Genomic DNA, 18,865 nt, shown 5'->3' with positions numbered 1-18,865 from the left:
TGACACAATATACAGAGCTCCTGTGTATAATGTCACTGGTGATCCCTGTATTACCTCTACACTATATATAGTATATACAGAGCTTCTGTGTATATTGTAATCTGTGAGTCACTGTACACTTACAATATACAATACACTATACACTATATACAGAGTTCCTGTGTATAATGCAGATGAAATGTTTCGGTCATCTTAAACCCGCCGTCACTTGTGCCATCCGCTTGCAAAATATCTTCCCCATGGGAAATATCTTGCAGGCAAAGTTCAGTTTTCCAAGCAGAGATTGAAGACATTGCAAAGTTATCTTTGTCTTCACCATTGTTTATTGTACTGCTCACGGCAAATCAAGAAGCTTTGGCTCAGGTAAGTGACATTCTATACTCTGGGAATCATTTTGAATACCTCTCAAAAATGTGAGGCCATCGTGTCCAGAGTGTTTACTATTTCCAATGGAATTCCGAAACAAGCAAAAATGAGAGCCATAAATTTCAAGTTAATACCATAAGTGCATTGATGAGCTGCACCCAGACAACAAAAAATTTCTAAAAGAATCAAAATAAGCACATAAAGTGGAGTAGTCTATAGGAAGTCAACATAATCCGGGATGTACTGGCAGGAGGCAGAATGCCAATAAAGCAGCCTGACCGGTATGCTGAACCAATTTTACTGCCTCATCAAGTGATGTGTGAGAAACACTTGATAAGGATTCATCAATATCATCACTTATCAATACACTTTAGGATATGATAAACAGTGGATCAAATAAAATTTTCCTCTTTTTGATGACGACACCAAGCTGTGAGACCTTTAAATTATCTATTGGTAATGTGGAAAGGGGCCCAACATTCTACCCAAGGTAACCTTTTTAATAAATTTTTCCTAAACTAATTCCATATGATCAACTGCTGAAAAAGATTCTTAGGCCCCTTTCACATGGTGTTCTTGCTCATTTTCAGGGGTCTCGCAAAACAGGATTCAGATGTAGGCGCCGACGAGGCCACAGACTATAATGGTGGCGACAGAGTCATCGCGTGCTCTGATGTTTACCATTTTTGAGCGTATAAGCCTAGTGAGGCGGACACTCGGACACTCGGACACTCGGACACAATCTACTATGTCTGAATGAACTCACAAAACAGGAAACAGGTGACGGAAAATGTAATGTGCCAGATGACTCCATAAAAACATTGTCTGATTCATTCCTTAGTGATTGACATGGGGAAGAGATGTCAGTGGCTGGAAGCTGTAGTCCTACACTGAACTAACAGTTAAACCATTCGCACCTTCCAGTAAGTGGGGGAAGACGCCAGTTGTAGGCTGAGCTCCTGCAGCACCAAGCCATAGACCCCCAGGGTGTCCCAGCACAGACCTGACAATAGTACTTATACATGTGCTCTGGGGAATAATCCATGGGTTTTTGATATGTTAATGTGACGAAAACCAAAGAGTTATGGTGTAATAGTCCCTATTGTAAGTAGGGAGAAAACAATGGTTGTAGGTCTCCTGCAGCACAAAGCCATAGACCCCCAGGGTGTCCCAGCACAGACCTGATAATAGTATTTATACATGTTGGACACTCTGGGGGATATTCCAGGGGCTTTGGATATGTTAATGAGACAAACACCAAAGAGTTAACGAGTAACAGCCCTTATTGTAAGTGGAATATACTGGACCTCTGCTCTCCTGTCACATTGGTCTGTGAATGTTTCATATGCCATGAAGTTTCATGGAAAATGTCATCTAATTATAGGAATAGGGTATATTGTGGAGGATTCCTGTGTGGACTGGTTGTTATTCACATTGGTCTGGGAATTGCTTTTCTTTCACCTTACACATCACAAGCCACAGGTGGGGGATACATCAACATAAGGAGCCATAGAATGCAATTAACCTGACCCTGACTTGAGGTGACATCACAGGACGGGGGATGAGCCACAGCAGACAAGGGGTTAATAATATGTGTCAGAGTTTTGGATGTTGGTCATTTCTTGGAGTCAGTCGCATTGAAGACGTGTCCCGGTTTCTGCCTCCACTGGATCCTAAACACAAAATGTAAGTGATCGGTTTCTGGTTTATTTCCTTTTCCTGTATGTCATTTCTTATCTTCCTCTTGTGTTCATTACCCTCTCAGCTTTTATTTTTCTCATTTTGATGGTTTGCTTTTTGTGCCCTAATCCAGTCTTTTATATTTACCATTTTACACTACATCCAATGTTTTATCACTTATTGTATTTTTGCAGTGTTTGAAGAGACAATTCTGGGGATTTTATTTTTTTTCTTGTTACTCCATTTGCTGATCTGGAGAGTTCATTTCATATTTCGGTAGATTGGACTTTCTGAATGTAGTGAGACCACATATCTGTATTGTTTTACATTTTACTGGGGAAAAAAGGAGGTGATGGGAACTTTCTTTAAAAAATTCATTGTATTTGTTGGTCCCATAGAGGTCTTGAGCCTGTAATTGTCCCCTCATCATCACCCGCTTTTCCCCACAGCCCCTCATCATCATTCCCCCAGTAATCAGCCTCATACAAGGAGCAGCACCTATATCCCTGTGTCCCTACAACATGCAGTCCCATGTAGGAATAGTGTCCATGTTTCTTTGCCCCCAAAATACGTCCTCAGACGCCTCCCGCTCAGCCCTATGTCCCCAATCTCTTGCCCCTCAGTCCTCTCAGAGATTCCTGCCCGCACAAGCCTCCTGATTACAGGCAGCCACAGCAGAGCCGGCTCTTTCATGTGAATGGCGGGAGCCGGCTCCCCACTGGCAGCTGAGCCAAATGTTTTATTTGCCCCCTGCTGTTTGCTTAGGTTCTCCTGCCTGAGTGGGAGGAGCTGAGGAGGAGCTGAGGAGGAGACTTAGGCTGTGTGCACACGCTGCGGATTAGGTGCGGATTCATCAGCGCGGATTTTGTAAAATCCGCAGGTGAAACCGCAGGTCAAAAGACCTGCGGTTTTACCTGCGGATTGCTCTGCGGTTTTGCCCTGCGGTTTGCCATCTCCTCATAGGGAATCATGGTACTGTACACCGCAGCAAAATCCGCAGCGTGTGCACACAGCCTTAGAGCAGAGAGCACAAGTGGGGAATGGCTGGCAGTGCTTTGACTTGCGACTGGGCTCCTCCCACATGAACACATAGCTCTACTGTGATTGGCTGCTCAGTGTAGTGAGTGCACACATGATCTGTGATAGATCACAATGTGGGGTCACACACGGACACTGTCACTGTCTGACATAACAGTGGATGTCCGGCAGCTGCAGGATGAGCAGAGGCGCTGAGGTCAGACACTGACAGCCATCTTATCCCTCTCATTATTTTCTGAAGTTCCTGCTGCTCTACAGTGGGAAAGTAATAATATAAATCTGAGGCAGAGAAACTCTGTGGACAGATCCGGGGTATATGTAAAATAATATATATATATATATATATATATAGTCGTCTTATCATGTCTGTCTGAAGAATATTCAGAATTGAGAGTCCTCAGTGATTGACACCTTTTAATGGCTAACTGAAAAGATGGTAACACATTGCAAGCTTTGGAGACTACTCAGGTCTCTTCATCAGGCTAGACTAATACAAAATCTGAAGAGTCACATATTTATGCACAATACAGCACAGAAATAACTCCATAGATAAGACAAGTGATGTGAAGTGGAATAGTCATTGTGGGAGAGGGAGAAACATAAATATTGGAGCAGGTCATAGATAAGCAGTGTGAAGGTTTTATTGCCCTCTGATTGGAGTCTAGTTCTGTGTTGTGATGACCCCAGAAGGTGTGAGGGGCAAATTCATTAATTGATGTAAAAAGACATAAATCCATGCAACACTTTAATACCTGCACTGAATGTGTCAAAAGTTTTCATAAATTTGTACTGAGTTTCTTCTCTCTCTCTGACCAGGGATACAAAAAAAGTTTTGCCACAGGTAGATCCATTCTTTTTTCTCTTATTGTGTAACTATGAGAATTCATCCTTGTTCTTAGTTTTTGCCCTGTCTCCCCCACATACAGACCCCCAGTAGGATATTTAGTACAAATAATTAAGTACACCACATTAGATGTAATGCAGGTGAACGTACCTGGGATCTTGTAGTCCTAATGTGAGTAGGGGATCTTTATCTTGTCCGTGGTCATTATAAATGGACAGGTTTTACATTTTTTCTGGTTGCAAGGAACCTGTTTTTTTCTGGTTGCAAGACTGCCTGTCTGTAACTGAAAACCCGCGGCACTGAATGGTCGCGGCCGCCAGGCGCAGCTGTTGGTAACAGTAAGCTGCGCCTGCTGCCGGCAGGCGCAGTCAGGCGCAGCGATCAATTGGGCGCAGCAATTGGGCGACCGGAAGGATGAAAATGAAAGATGTTGTGTGGGCTTGTGTTTTTTAATTTTATTTTATTGGGGTGAAAAAATTGAGAAAATTCATAATAAAAAAAATTACCTGAGTTGCAATTTTCCAAAACATCTGGGACTTATATTTATTACATGTTGGGGTACATATGATGCTTTGATTACTTAATGCATTTTTTGTGGCATTGTGACCAAAACCCCACAATTTTGGCATTAACTACCTTTTTTTTCTTGTATAGTTTTTACAGATCATGTTAATTTTAGATTTAAAAAGATTGTACTTTTGTGGACACATTTATATTTAAATTAAAAAAAATAATTGCACTTTATTAGGCCTCTTTCACACAGATCTCCGGTACGTGTGGTGACAGTTTCCACACGTACCGATGTCACTGACACACACAGACCCATTGAAATGAATGTGTCTGCGCACATGTCAGTGTGTTTCCACAGACCATGTGTCATGGACGACAGCATGGATCACACGGACCCATTCAAGTCAATGAGTCCATGTGACACGTACCCCACACAGATGCCATCCGTGCAACACGTATCGGAGCCTGGGAATCAGTGTACAGTTTGCTCTGTTCCCAAACTCCGAGTGCTGAACGCTGCCCTCATCATGGTTCCCAGCATCAGCAGGACATGATGAGAGTAGTAGTCTGCGCTCAATGTCTACACCTGTAAAAATAAGGATAAAATAAAAAAAATCCTTATACTCACCTGTCCTAAATGTCCCCCCCACTGTAATCCATGTGAGAATGACGCCTCCTGGGAGTGGGCCCCAGACTTCTGTTACGCCTAGCGAGCAGTGTCCGGTCACCCACTGAGGTCCAGGGCCCGCTCGCTGCAGGCGTCATTCAATCACCGGCTCCTCTGCATGAGCGGTCAGAGCATTACAGGGGGGACGATTAGGACAGGTGAGTACATGGATTTTTTTTAAATTGTATTCTTATTTTTACAGTTGGACAGTGTGGGAGCAGACACTACTCTCATCATGGTCCCCTGCTGGTGCTGATCGCAGCAACCCCCAACCTCTGTGGCAAGGCAGGGATACTACCAGGCCAAAAAATAGGGTCAGTATCTCAGGTGTCCTTGTATGTGATATCACAGTTATCAAAATGTACTTTGAATAAATGAATGAAATCTGCCGGCTGGCAGATCTCGGCGGGCACACTGTGCATGCGCCTGCTATTTTCTAACCAGAAGAAGATGGCGGCGCTCATGGAAGGGGAGCATGAAGGCCAAGGACCACCGGGAGGTATCGGCGGGATCGGGGACCCTATTTCTTTCTTCTCTGATGTGCGATCACATCAGAGGAGAGAGAAATTAAATGGCACATCGGACTTTTTTTTTTTTTGCGGTCATGTTCTACAAGCAATACTACCTCAATGATTATTACTATAACTTCACTGCAGCTAAAGTAGGATGTAACCGGTGCTGCAGACAGATTCTGTGTGACTTGCTGGGAATTGTAGTGCTGTGCACAACCAGGAGGAAATGTTGGGAGCATTTAGACAATTTTGTTTCAAGTTGAAATGAACTAATTTTACTATTTAATCTGCTTTTTTTCCATACTGTAATCTGTATGTGTGTGTGTAAGGTGCAGATATCAGAGTTACTCTGTAAGAACCTGGAACATGTCTCCAAGGATTTACTTATAAGGGTATGTGCACACGTTGCGGATTGCTGTGTGGAATTTTCTGTGCGGAATCTGCATCTCTTGGCAGAATCCGCAGGTCAAAATCCGTGCGGTTTTTATGCGGATTTCCTGTGGATTTATTGCGGATTTTGTGTGGATTTCGCCTGCGTTTTTACACCTGCGGATTCCTATAACGGAATGGGTGTAAATACACAGAGGAATCCGCACAAAGAATTGACATGCTGCGGAAAATAAACGTTGTGTTTCCGCAGCATGTGCACAGCAATTTTTTTCCCCATAGAATAACATGGTACTGTACATCACTTGTGGATCCACAGCAAATCCGCAACATGTGCACATACCCTTAGGGTGTGTGCACATGCTGCGGATTCTGCTGCGGATTTGGCCCTGTGGATCTGCAGCAGTTCCGCAGACAGTCTACAGTACAATGTTAGCTTATGGGATTTCAATTCTGCAGTGCACAAGCTGCAGATTTTTCCAGGCGGATTTGCTGCGGTTTTAAATCCACAGCATGTCAATTCTTTCTGCGGATTCCGCTGCGGTTTGGCACCTGTTCCATTGTCCAGGTGTCAATCCACAGGGAAAAACCACTGGCAAATCCGCAGGAAAACCGCAGGTCACTTTACCTGCGGTTTTACCTGCAAATCTGTGCAGAAAAATCTGCAGGTGAATCCGCAGTGTGTGCACTCACCCTTAGAATAATCAGTGCCGGCAGATGTCACATCACTGACTAATGTAGAAACCACATCTACAAATATCAGATATTAGAGGATAACACAAATCAGCAATACGGACAGGAGTGAGGGCCTGATCCCAGGAGCTACAGTCTGAGAAAATAGCTAAAAAGCCTTCACTAGACACCTATACAGCTGTATAGTGAGGCCCAGGCTTTATAGTGAAGGGACTGGAGTGATAAAAGTTGGAAAAGTAGCATTTTTTGCAAGAAGAGCCGTTTTTTGAGCCAAAAAGAGCTGGCTCTTTTTGGTGAGCGGAGCCGAGTGAGCCAGATCACCAAAAAGAGCCGGACTGCCCATCACTACACCAGATCTACCCTGGATGGAGGAGGCCCCTCCCCTTCCTATGACATCATCCCCTCACAGAAGCAACTCCATTCTAGCCTCTACCCTTGCAGCCCATCAACAAAATGGCGTTGATCTCCTCCCACCGCTGTGACCTGGACAGTCCAGGGGGGCTGTGTCCAGATCACAGATGGAGGCAGCCATGGAGAGTGACCACAGACTCCTATGTACAGGGGCTGTCTTATTAGTGGCATGTGTCGTGCTCAGACACTTAAGGTTATGTTCACATGTGGCATTTTTGTGCATTTTTTCCACTGTAAAACCAGCTCTATTGGCAGTAAAGAAGCTGTAGAAAAAAAAGCAGGTTTTGCTTTGTAGGGAAGGTGACCTGACGGATGGACTTGTTGGTAGGGAGAAGGGATGGTTGGTGCACTGTAGATGGATGTTTGTAGTGACAGAAGGGAAACAGCTGGGGAAAATGGAAAAGGAGTGCAGTACCCAAGTTTGACCACAAGATGGCAGAGGGGAGCATGAGAACAGGACTTGACAGCAGCCTAGGGCTACGGAAACGCTTAGTCATGGGGGGCGGGGAGATAGGAACCCAGGAGGGGATTTCCCGAGGAGGGAGATAAATAGGACAGGAGTGGGTTCCAGAGGGTTCCAGTCCCGGGAGGAGCTCAGGAAGAGAAGAATCAGTAAGGAGATCAGACAACGGTGGAGCGCTCGACCAGGGGACTGATAGGAAGAGACAGTCAGGGGGGTGGCCCCGACATGAAGAACCACAGTACAGACGAGGCCCTGAGAGTACCAAATTGATGACTACCTCGGACTGGTGAAACGCTGGCGGCAGATAGGCCTAGGGCAGCCCCAGCGAAAGAGCCACGAGGAACGTCACTACGAAGAAGAAAGTCGCAGGTACCCGTGCCTGAATACGGAGAGCTGTGAAGGTACTGCTGTGTATGGCTACAGTCATCAGAAGGATGGCCAATAAACTCGGACCTGTTGCAACTGAAATTGCCTCTGTCTCGTGTCTGTGTCATCTGGTAGCGGTAAGCAGTGGACCACCCCCCAATCTGGGCCCCCATCACAGCTTAACAGTTCTTGCTTTTTTTGCTGCGTGTTTGTCATGCTACATTTGTCTCTTGTGCATGCGTCTCCGCAAGGTAAACAGACATGCTGCGTTCTAAAAAGACGCACTGCATGTCCGGTTTCGTGGGTGTGTCACCCGCGTATTAGGGCGCATTAAGGCATTCCTCACATGTATTCAGGCTGTCTAGCAGCCACAAATCATGCAGCTGAGACGATGAAAACTAAATCTCCGAGCACGCCAAAATACCTGGAGGACACGCGAGCATGCTCAGGAAAACCCGAGCAATGAGTATACTCGCTCATCACTAGTAGGGATCAAATTTAACCCTTTCACCCAGGGCGATTTTCTGATTTCATTTTTTCCTTCTCTTCTTCCAAGAGCCATAACATTTTTTTTAAATCAAAATACCCGTATGTGGGCTTGTTTTTGGTGGGGTGAGTTGTACTTTTGAATGACCACATTGATTTTACCATATAGAATACAGGAAAATATAGAAAAAAAATCCAGCTGCTGTAAAATTGCAAGAACTGTGCAATTCCACAATTGATTTTTGGGTTTTTTAGTTACCCAGTTTAGTAAATGCTAAAACAGATCTGTCAATATGATTTTCCAGGTCACTATGAGCACGAAGTTACCAAATATGTCTACACTTTGTAAGACAATTTTTTTATACTTGTATCATAATTTTATGAGATCAGTAGAATCTCCTTTTTTCTGGGGCTAGGTGATGGATTATTTTTTGAGCATCGAGCTGACGTTTTTATTGTTACTGGGCCGCCCTCCCATGGCTGTGGGGTACTTGGTACTGGGTCGGTGTCAGCGGGATGTGTCATAGCAGCAGTGACCTGGTCCGTGGCCCTGGGCACCCAAGTAATAGGGGAGATTGAATGGTGAAATGTAGTTGATTAAATGAATAGTTTGTGACACCACATGTGGTGTTCGGCAAGTGAGATGTTAAGCCGATGCTGCATACAGATCCTCTGGGACTGGTGGTGTGTTGCAGCAAAGATGGTGAAGCTCCCTACAGGTGGAGCTGTAGTCCCAGGGCCATGTAGATGTAGGGGGTAGAGGAGAGGCACAGGCGGTGTAGAAGCTGGTACCCCGATGTAGTAGTACAGGGTGTGTTAGCGCAGGAATAATTGGAGGACACCAGGGCTTGTAGTTCCAAAGCTTTACTCACAGTCTGTAGTACACACAGGTGCCTGACTCTGTGCTGTGTCCTCCGGGTCAGGGACTCAGTCAACCTCCAGGTCAGATGGAATGCTCCCTTCCAACACTCCGCCAACATGTGCCTTTCTGAACGTCTCCTCTTATAGCACCTTTGGTGAGAAGTACTCCTAGTACTGAGTTACACTGGAGTTCCTCCTGACAGATGTTCCCAAGAACTATACTTGTACGGCAGACAGCTGTAGCCTGCTTTGGGGACTCCTTACTTCTGAGTCCCGGCTCATTATCCAAGTTGCTGTTGTGCCCCCAAGTCTTAGATGGGAGTAGTGCATTTACAGCCCACTACTCCACCGGTCTCTGCTGTAGGACCATTAGTATCCATACAACCTCGGGGACCAGGCCCCAGCCTTGCGCTTAGAACTTCTAGGCAGGGTTCTCTTCAAACCCACGCCCTCTGTTCCCTTTTACTCCTACGTTCCGTACTTGTCTTTCCTTCTTATGGAAGATCAGGTTTCAGTTCAATGTCTTTCTCCTTCTTTCCTTTCCCGTGCCAGCAGACCCAGGTCACTGAGATCTGCTACAGCACCTCCTTCCTCCATCCCTCTCCCAGGGATCTTCTCTCCTCACTCCTCTCTCTCTGACTGCTGACCGACTGACTGAAATTCTAAACCTTCCCACTCTTTTATGTATTCTAACTCCACCCACCTCCCAGCACGTTTCGTGTTCCAAGCAGGGAGACACCAAAGGTGCTCTGCTACACTCCAAGCAGGGAGCCGCAATGTGGCTTTGCTGAACTACTGTGTTGTGTGGGATGCAGGTGTTGGATCGTGGTCAGGAGCCTCCAACCTACCTGGATGGTGGGGTACCACACCTCAGGAGGAGGTGCAGTACCTCTGTGGCAACTGAATCTTCAGGGGCGCCACATTACCATTTTGGTGTAGAAACAATGTTTTGAATTCCTAATATTGCATTTTATTGCAATGTTGCGGCAGCCAAAAAATGTAATTCTTGAGTTTCGATTTTTTTTTTCTCTCGATATGCTGTTTACTGATCAGATTAAGTTATATTTTCATAAATCGGACATTTCTGAACACAGCAATACCAAATATGTGTACTTTTTCATTTTTTAATTGTTTTATTTTGAATGGGGAAAGAGGGGGTGATTTGAACTTTTGTGTTTTTTTTATATTTTAAAAACTTTTTTCACTTTTTACTGGCTTCAATAGTCTCCTTAGGGGAGTTGAAGCGGTGATCATCCGATTGTCTCAGCTCTCAGCTACACATAGCAGCAGGGTTGTGGATTCAGTAAGTCAAACCTCCAAGTCCTCAATTTCCCTGACTCCCGACTCCAACTCCACAGCACTGGTCACTACTGAGTATGTACAGATTAATCTCAAGTAAAAGCCTAGATTCATAGATCAGGAACAGAACAGACATTTATAGGACGTGCCATGACTTTCCCAAATTATTATGAAAAAATGTACAACACATCCTGCATAGGGATGAGCGAGTATACTCGTTAGGATTCGGTACTCGGCGAGTAATGCGATACTCGCGGTACTCGAATCCTGGCGAGTATTTCACTACTCGCCTCGCAATATTCGGCACAGCCCGCACAGTCCCTGTACAGCCCAGCACAATCCCGCACAGTCCCTGCACAGTCCCCGCCCAGCCCGGCACAGTCCCTGCACAGTCCCCGCACAGCCCAGCACAGTCCCGCACAGCCCAGCACAATCCCACACAGGCCAGCACAGTCCCCGCACAACCCAGCACAGTCCCGCACAGGCCAACACTGTCCCCGCACAGCCCGGCACAGTCCCTGCACAGCCCAGCACAGTCCCGCACAGTACCTGCACATCCCAGCACAATCCCGCACAGGCCAGCACAGTCCCACACAGCCTGGCATAGTCCCTGCACAGTACCTGAATAGCCCGCACAGTACCTGCAGTCCCCGCACAGCTCAGCACAGTCCACACACAGTACCCGCACAGTCCAGCACAGTCCCCGCCCATTACTCGTATTTCCCATAGACTTGCATAGGACTCGCTACTCGTTGCAAGTACCCGAGTATTAGGAGATACTCGCAACGAGTACAGTGAGTCCGAATATTACACTACTCGCTCATCCCTAATCCTGCATTGTACTACTGTACCCAATGTATTATATATTTTAGGAGTCAGAGTTCATACATTTTATACCGAGTCCAACTTAACAATTTGGACTCCGACTCCAAAGCCCTGCATAGCAGTGCTATGGGCTGGTGTTCATAGGAAATTGAGAATGACAGACACCGGGGGTCTTCTGCAGACTCTGGCTTCCATGACAAGCTATTGGTACTCCATGATCATGTGATAGGGACGCCGATGGACATGTCTTGTGACATGCTTCTGGCTAGCATGTGTTAAAGGGAACCTGTCACCAGTTTTGTGACATAGCAGCTAAAAATATCGCCTTATTCAGTGTCCGCTATGCATTCCCTACATACTTATAGAACCCCCTGACTCCCTTTGTATACTCATGAAAACATTATTTAATGTCTCCTGCACTGTATAGTAATCTTCTCAGTCCGGTCCGATGGGCGTGGTTTCGGGCCTCTACATCACTCCCATCGGCTGTTGCTCACTGTCCTACTTCATGGATAACGCCACTTGCACTGTGTGACATCTCGTGCCTGCTGTAATGAATGGAAGCGGAGGCAGAGATGGTGAAGTTCACATTCGTTTTTATTTTTTAAGTGGAACCTCGGGACCACGGTCCGGAGGGCTCCGAAGGGGGCGTGACTAGTGAGCCCCGGGTACCCGTAGTAAAGCCCCTCAGACAGGGCCAGAATGGAATACCCGGAGAACACAGGTGCTACCTCCAGTTAGACCCCGAACACGTGGCAGTTGTCCCAGCGGGACCAAAAGGGATACCAGTAGTTACAGCAGAGTCCATAATGAGCCGGGTCCTGGATCCGGGTAGATGGTAAGGAGTCGGTTCTAGTGACCTTCACACAGTCCTCAGATATGGATACCTGTTGGCGGAACGGGATGGCTTAAGCCCAGATGGTTGCAGATATAACCAGGAAGCACATGATAATGATATGCTGTGGAGACAGAGAGCATTAGACAATGCACAGAGACTGCAGACGCAGCGCAGACAGGTTAGTATGAGAACCGGATGTAGCAATGATAGATACTCGTTGCTCCGGCACTCTCCCTATGGAGGAGAGGCCAGAAATAGCAGCAAGTGCGCTGCCATTGGTTAATTGCACTTTTTGAATAATGCACGCCGTCTCTTTAAGAAGGCAGGAGAGCGGGCAGGCGTGCCCTAATAGCCTTAGCTACAGATCCCCTAACAGGACGCCAGAAGGTTGAGGCAGGAGGGAGGCCCGAATGGTGAGCAGCAGCATGAGATCCAGAGGAGGCCGGCCGCTGCCTAAGGACAACATGTGAGGCTCAAGGTGATTGCCCATAACGGAGGGCAGCGGCAAACCTGGACGCAGCGCCAGGACGGGGAAAAGGTGTAACAGTGGCAGACCTGGGTGCCGCACCAGGACAGGGACCGAGTGTAACAGTATCCCCCTCTTTACACCCCCTCTTTTTCAAGCCTGCGTAGAATCGTTTAAGGAGAAGAGGAGACTGGATGTTCTCCCTAGGCTCCCAAGATCTCTCCTCAGGATCAAAACCCCTCCAGTTCACCAGGTAGTAGGTCTTACCCCTTACTTTTTTTACGGCCAAGATATGTTTTACCTCAAAAACATCATCGTCCGAGACAGGGTCAGGAGTGGTACCCGGATCCTTAAAGAAGGGGCTCAAAACTACTGATTTGAGGAGAGAAACATGAAAGGAGTTAGGCACACGTAAGGAAGTAGGCAACCTCAGCTTGTATGAGACTGGATTGATCTGTCTCAGGATCTCAAATGGTCCGATGAACCGGGGACCCAATTTGTAGGATGGCATCTTTAAATGGATATACTTCAAAGAGAGCCATACCTTGTCTCCGGGACGAAAGATAGGCGCATCCAAACGTCTCTTGTCTGCATGCTTTTTCATACGCTGGGAGGCTTTCTCCAGAGCTGTTTTGGTGTCCCTCCAGACCTTAGAAAAATCTTCGGAGAAAGTATCGGCAGCCGGAACACCAGATGATCCGGAGATGGGAAGAGGTATCCAGGGTTGCAGTCCAAAGACAATCTGAAAGGGAGACTTTCGAGAAGATTCACTAACTTGGTTGTTGTACGAAAATTCGGCCCAGGACAGTAAGTCTACCCAGTCGTGATGATGCGCATTGACAAAGTGACGCAGGAATCCAGCCAGGATTTGATTTGTCCTCTCCACTTGTCCATTGGACTGGGGATGGTATGCTGAGGAAAAATCCAGTTCAATTCTTACCAGTTTACAAACTGCTCTCCAGAATCTTGAGGTGAACTGGACTCCTCTGTCGGAAACAATGTGGATAGGGAAACCATGGAGACGGAAGATGTGCCGGATGAACAGATGTGCCAACTCAGGAGCAGTTGGAAGACCGGGTAGCGGAACGAAGTGGGCCATTTTAGAGAAGCGGTCCACCACTACTCACACCACAGAACAGCCAGATGAGATTGGAAAATCTGTGATGAAGTCCATCGCGATGTGTTGCCAGGGAGCAGACGAAATTGGTAGGGGCTGAAGCCTACCTGCGGGTAGGTGCTTGGCCATCTTGTTACGGGCACAAGAAGGACATGCTGTGACGTATTTCTGAATGTCCTTAGACATAGCAGGCCACCAATAGTACCGGGATATGAGTTGCAGAGTCTTTCTCTGACCAGCGTGACCAGCCAACTTGGATGAGTGACCCCACCGAAGGACAGGAGTACGTTCCGAAGCTGACATGAAAGTCTTCCCAGGGGGAGCCGGGTAAGGTCAGAAGAAGCGACAGCGACTATCCTTGAGGGTTCAATGATGTGCTGCGGTTCTTCTTCCTGATCAGGAGGTAGAACGGCTCTGGAAAGTGCATCTGCTTTGACATTTTTGTCAGCTGGGCGAAAATGAAGAACAAAATTAAAGCGAGCAAAAAACAAAGCCCAGCGAGCTTGACGAGGGTTCAGCCTTTGCGCAGTTTGGAGGTAAGCAAGTTTTTTGTGATCGGTGTATATGACTACCTGATGAAGGGCTCCTTCTAGAAGATGCCTCCACTCCTGCAGAGCCAACTTGATAGCCAACAATTCCCGATCTCCAACGGAATAATTTCTCTCTGCGGAAGAAAAAACCTTGGAAAAAAAAACCACAGGAGTGCATTCAACTGGTAGACAATTTCTGGGTTAGTACGGCTCCCGCACCTCCTGAAGAGGCATCGACCTCAAGAAAAAATTGTCCATTAGAGTCAGGATGATGAAGAACAGGTGCAACAGCAAAGGCTTTTTTTAGAGAAACAAAAGCCTCCTCCGCATCAGGGGGCCAATCCTTGGGACTTGTACCTTTCCGGGTCAGAGCCGAGATGGGCGCCACTCGGGTGGAGAAGTTAGGAATGAATTGTCTGTAGTAGTTGGCGAAGCCCAGAAATCGCTGTATGGCCTTCAGCCCAGACGGACGAGGCCACTTGAGTACAGCCGATAACTTCTCTGGATCCATTTTTAATCCTGTGGAGGAAACAATGTAACCGAGGAAAGTCAAAGAGGATTGTTCAAAAAGGCACTTTACAAACTTGGCATACAGTCTGTTCTCCCTGAGCCTCTGTAAGACTAGGCATACTTGCCTCCGGTGCGAGACCAAGTCAGTGGAAAAAATCAGAATGTCGTCCATGTAGACAACACAGGTGTAAAGCAGATCCCTGAAAATGTCATTGACGAACTCTTGGAAAACAGTGGGTGCATTGCTTAGACCAAACGGCATTACCAGGTACTCGTAGTGACCATCACAGGTGTTGAAGGCTGTTTTCCATTCGTCTCCATCCCTGATTCGGATCAAATTGTAGGCACATCTGAGATCCAGCTTGGTGAAGATCTTGGCCCCTCAGAGATAGTCAAACAGTTCTGAAATAAGAGGCAGAGGGTACCTGTTTTTTACCGTGATCTGGTTCAGTCCCTGGTAGTCGATACAGGGCCGCAAGGATCCGTCCTTTATCTTCACGAAGAAGACACCTGCTCCTGCTGGTGATGATGATTTTTGGATAAACCCTCTGGCCAAATTCTCCTGGATGTAGTCCGACATAGCCTGAGTCTCTGCCTGGGAAAGAGGGTAAACTCTCCCATGGGGAGGAGATGTTCCAAGAAGAAGATCTATCGGACAGTCAAACGACCTATGGGGGGGGAGTTTTTCAGCCTCCTTTTTCCCGAAGACATCCAAGAAGGACTAGTAAGCGGATGGTAATCCAGGCAGGGTAGCAGGTTGGACCGGGGGTGAAACTGGTTCAATCCGTGTTAAGCAACGGTCCGAGCAGGAATCTCCCCAACGTAGAATTTCACCAGTTCTCCAATTAAGAACTGGTTCGTGTTTCTGAAACCAAGGCAAACCTAGAAGCAAGGGGTGAGACAAACCAGGGTACACATAAAACGGATTCTTTCAGAATGCATAAAACCTACCCGGAGTTCCACTGGCACAGTCTAAAACTGGATGGGTTCAGTCAGTGGCTGGCTATCAACAGCGGTCACCCGCAGCGGATTGGGAAGAGCCTGAACAGGTAAGTGGTAACAATCCACAAGTGTCTGCTGGATAAAACTCCCGGCCGCCCCGGAATCCAACAGACTCCAGAAAATGTTATTGCTCCGCAGGTCACGGAGATTGAGATCTGCAATGAAGGAGAGGAATGTTCTCTACCTAGGGTGGCCTCTCCAACCGAACCTAGGCACAGGAGTTTCCCGACTTCTTTGGACATGAGCGGATCAGGTGTTCGGAACTACCACAATAAAGACAGCTTCCGTATTTGCGACGTGCCTCCTGGTGGCAGCTGGCCAGACTTACTCGATCTACCTCCATAGCTTCGGGAGAAGAAGATGAGGTAGCTATTTTGGAAGAACTAGAGTCCAGGTGGTAGGACCTCTTGTCTCGCTTAATCTCCATAAAACGCTCCTGAAAACGCAGGTCAATCTGGGTTGCCAAGGAAATCAGGTCATCCAAGATGGTAGGCCTGTCCCATCCCTCCAGCTCATCCTTAATTTTTCCAGATAGGCCCTCCCAGAAGGTAGCCAGCAAGGCCTCATTGTTCCAGGACAGCTCAGACGAGAGGGTGCGGAACTGAACTGCATACTGAGCCATCGTGAGGGTTCCTTGGTGTAAACGAAGCAGGGCAGAAGCGGTCGACGTGATCCGGCCAAGTTCATTGAAAGTCCTGCGAAAAGTCTCTAGGAAAGATTGAAGATCATTAACCAGTGGGTCTCTCTCCCATAATGGGTTTAACCAGGCAAGAGCCTCTCCAGCTAGATGTGACATAATGAAGCCCACTTTGGCACGGTCAGAAGCAAACGTGCCCCAAGATTTCGAAGTGTAGGGTGCACTGATTGAGAAAACTCCGACACTGAGTGGGGTCACCGTGGAAGCGGGGAGGAGCCGCCAGGCGAGGACCCTTGCTTGCCGTGACAGCAGGTACCTGGGTGTTGATAGGTGATTCAGAAGCAGCCGGATTCAGCAGAGAATCCATGCGAGTGGACAGGTTACGTAGGTAAGACGTGATCTTGTCCTGTTGATCTTTTAAGCGGGTCACCTCTTGGTACAGTTCCATAGTCGGAGGCCTCTGGGGTCCAGTGGATTCCATGGCCAGAGCAATCTGTAACGAATGGAAGCGGAGGCAGAGATGGTGAAGTTCACATTCGTTTTTATTTTTTAAGTGGAACCTCGGGACCACGGTCCGGAGGGCTCCGAAGGGGGCGTGACTAGTGAACCCCGGGTACCCGTAGTAAAGCCCCTCAGACAAGGCCAGAATGGAATACCCAGAGGACACAGGTGCTACCTCCAGTTAGACCCCGAACATGTGGCAGCTGTCCCAGCGGGACCAAAAGGGATAACAGTAGTAACAGCAGAGTCCGTAATGAGCCGGGTCCTGGATCCGGGTAGATGGTAAGGAGTCTGTTCCAGTGACCTTCACACAGTCCTCAGATACGGATAGCTGTTGGCGGAACGGGATGGCTTAAGCCCAGATGGTTGCAGATATAACCAGGAATTACATGATACTGATATGCTGTGGAGAGAGAGAGCATTAGACAATGCACAGAGACTGCAGACGCAGCGTAGACAGGTTAGCATGAGAACCAGATGTAGCAATGATAGATACTCGTTGCTCCGGCGCTCTCCCTATGGAGGAGAGGCCAGAAATAGCAGCAAGTGTGCTGCCATTGGTTAATTGCACTTTTTGAATAATGCACGCCATTCCTTTAAGAAGGCAGGAGAGCGGGCAGGCATGCCCTAATAGCCTTAGCTACAGATCTCCTCACAGGACACAAGGAGGTGGAGGCAGGAGGTAGGCCCGAATGCTGAGCAGCAGCATGAGATCCAGAGGAGGCCGGCCGCTACCTAAGGACAGCATGTGAGGCTCGAGGTGAGTACCCATAACGGAGGGCAGCGGCAAACCTGGATGCAGTGCCAGGACGGGGACCAGGTGTAACAGTGGCAGACTTGAGCGCCGCACCAGGACAGGTACCAGGTGTAACACCTGCTCAGAAATGTGTTTCACACCTGTGCAGTGTACTTTGCCCAACTGCGGGCAAAGCCAAAAAACAGAAGTGCACATGCCCTAGAAAACGTAGTTCCGATACATGAGCCGAAAGTATGTGTGTCGGCGCATGACACTTGTTGTTCAGCTCAGGGGACTGTGAGGGCCATTGTATAACCTTCAGCTTGCATCTTTTGAGGTAGTCTATTGTGGATTTTGACGTGGTAGAATCATTATCCATTTGTAGATGCTATCCTCTTTTCAACTTCAGCTTTTTTACAGATGGTGTTATGTTTGCATCAAGAATTTGTTGAAATGCTATTGAATCCATCCTTCACTCTAATTATGAATTATTCCCTGTGCTGCTGGCTGCAACACAAATGCAAAGAATGATTGAACCACCCTCATGCTTAATGGTTGGCGAGATGTTCTTTTCCTGACATTCTGTGCCGTTTTTTCTCCACACGTAACTTTAATGATTGTGGCCAAGAGTTCTATTTTAACCTCTTTGGTACACAGGACTTGTTTCCAAAATGCATCAGGCTTGTATAGATGTTCTTTTGCAGATTTCTGAAGCTGAATTTTATGGTGGGGATGCAGAAGAGATTTTCTTCTGATGACTTTTCCATGAAGGTCATACTTGTACAGGTGTCTCTGAACAGTACAACAATGTACTATATCTTCAGAGTCTGCTAAATCTTTCTGAAGATCTTTTGCAGTCAAGCAGAGGTCCTGATTTGCCTCTCTAGCAATCCAATGAGCAGCTCTCACTGAAATTTTGCTTGGTTTTCCAGACCTTATCTTAATCTCCACTGTTTCTGGTCACTGCCATTTCTTAATTACATTAATTACCAGCAATCCATCCACTCCCAGGACATTTTCAGTTTGTATTTATTTGGCTTAGCACCTCCTCTATTTCCTCTTATAGTATGTCACTATCTAAGATCTCTCTATTTTCATCAGTTAGTTTGGAAAGGGTTAT

General features: G+C 47.1%; 1 protein-coding gene across 1 annotated transcript in view; it reads left to right on the top strand.

Moving 5' to 3' along the window:
• Positions 1 to 1,623: 1,623 nt before the first annotated feature.
• The window catches only part of LOC141047833 (uncharacterized), a 415,332-nt gene continuing 398,090 nt past the window's right edge, over positions 1,624 to 18,865 (top strand). The window contains exon 1 of the mRNA XM_073543155.1: positions 1,624 to 2,052. The gene's annotated coding sequence lies outside the window, so the exon portion shown is untranslated. The remainder of the gene's footprint in view (positions 2,053 to 18,865) is intronic.

Source organism: Dendrobates tinctorius, unplaced genomic scaffold (genome assembly GCF_039654945.1).
Source record: "Dendrobates tinctorius isolate UK_male_01 unplaced genomic scaffold, ASM3965494v1 ptg000129l, whole genome shotgun sequence".
NCBI lineage: Eukaryota > Metazoa > Chordata > Amphibia > Anura > Dendrobatidae > Dendrobates > Dendrobates tinctorius.
The sequence above is the reverse complement of the archived record's forward strand: the minus strand, read 5'-3'. Positions and strand labels throughout refer to the sequence as shown.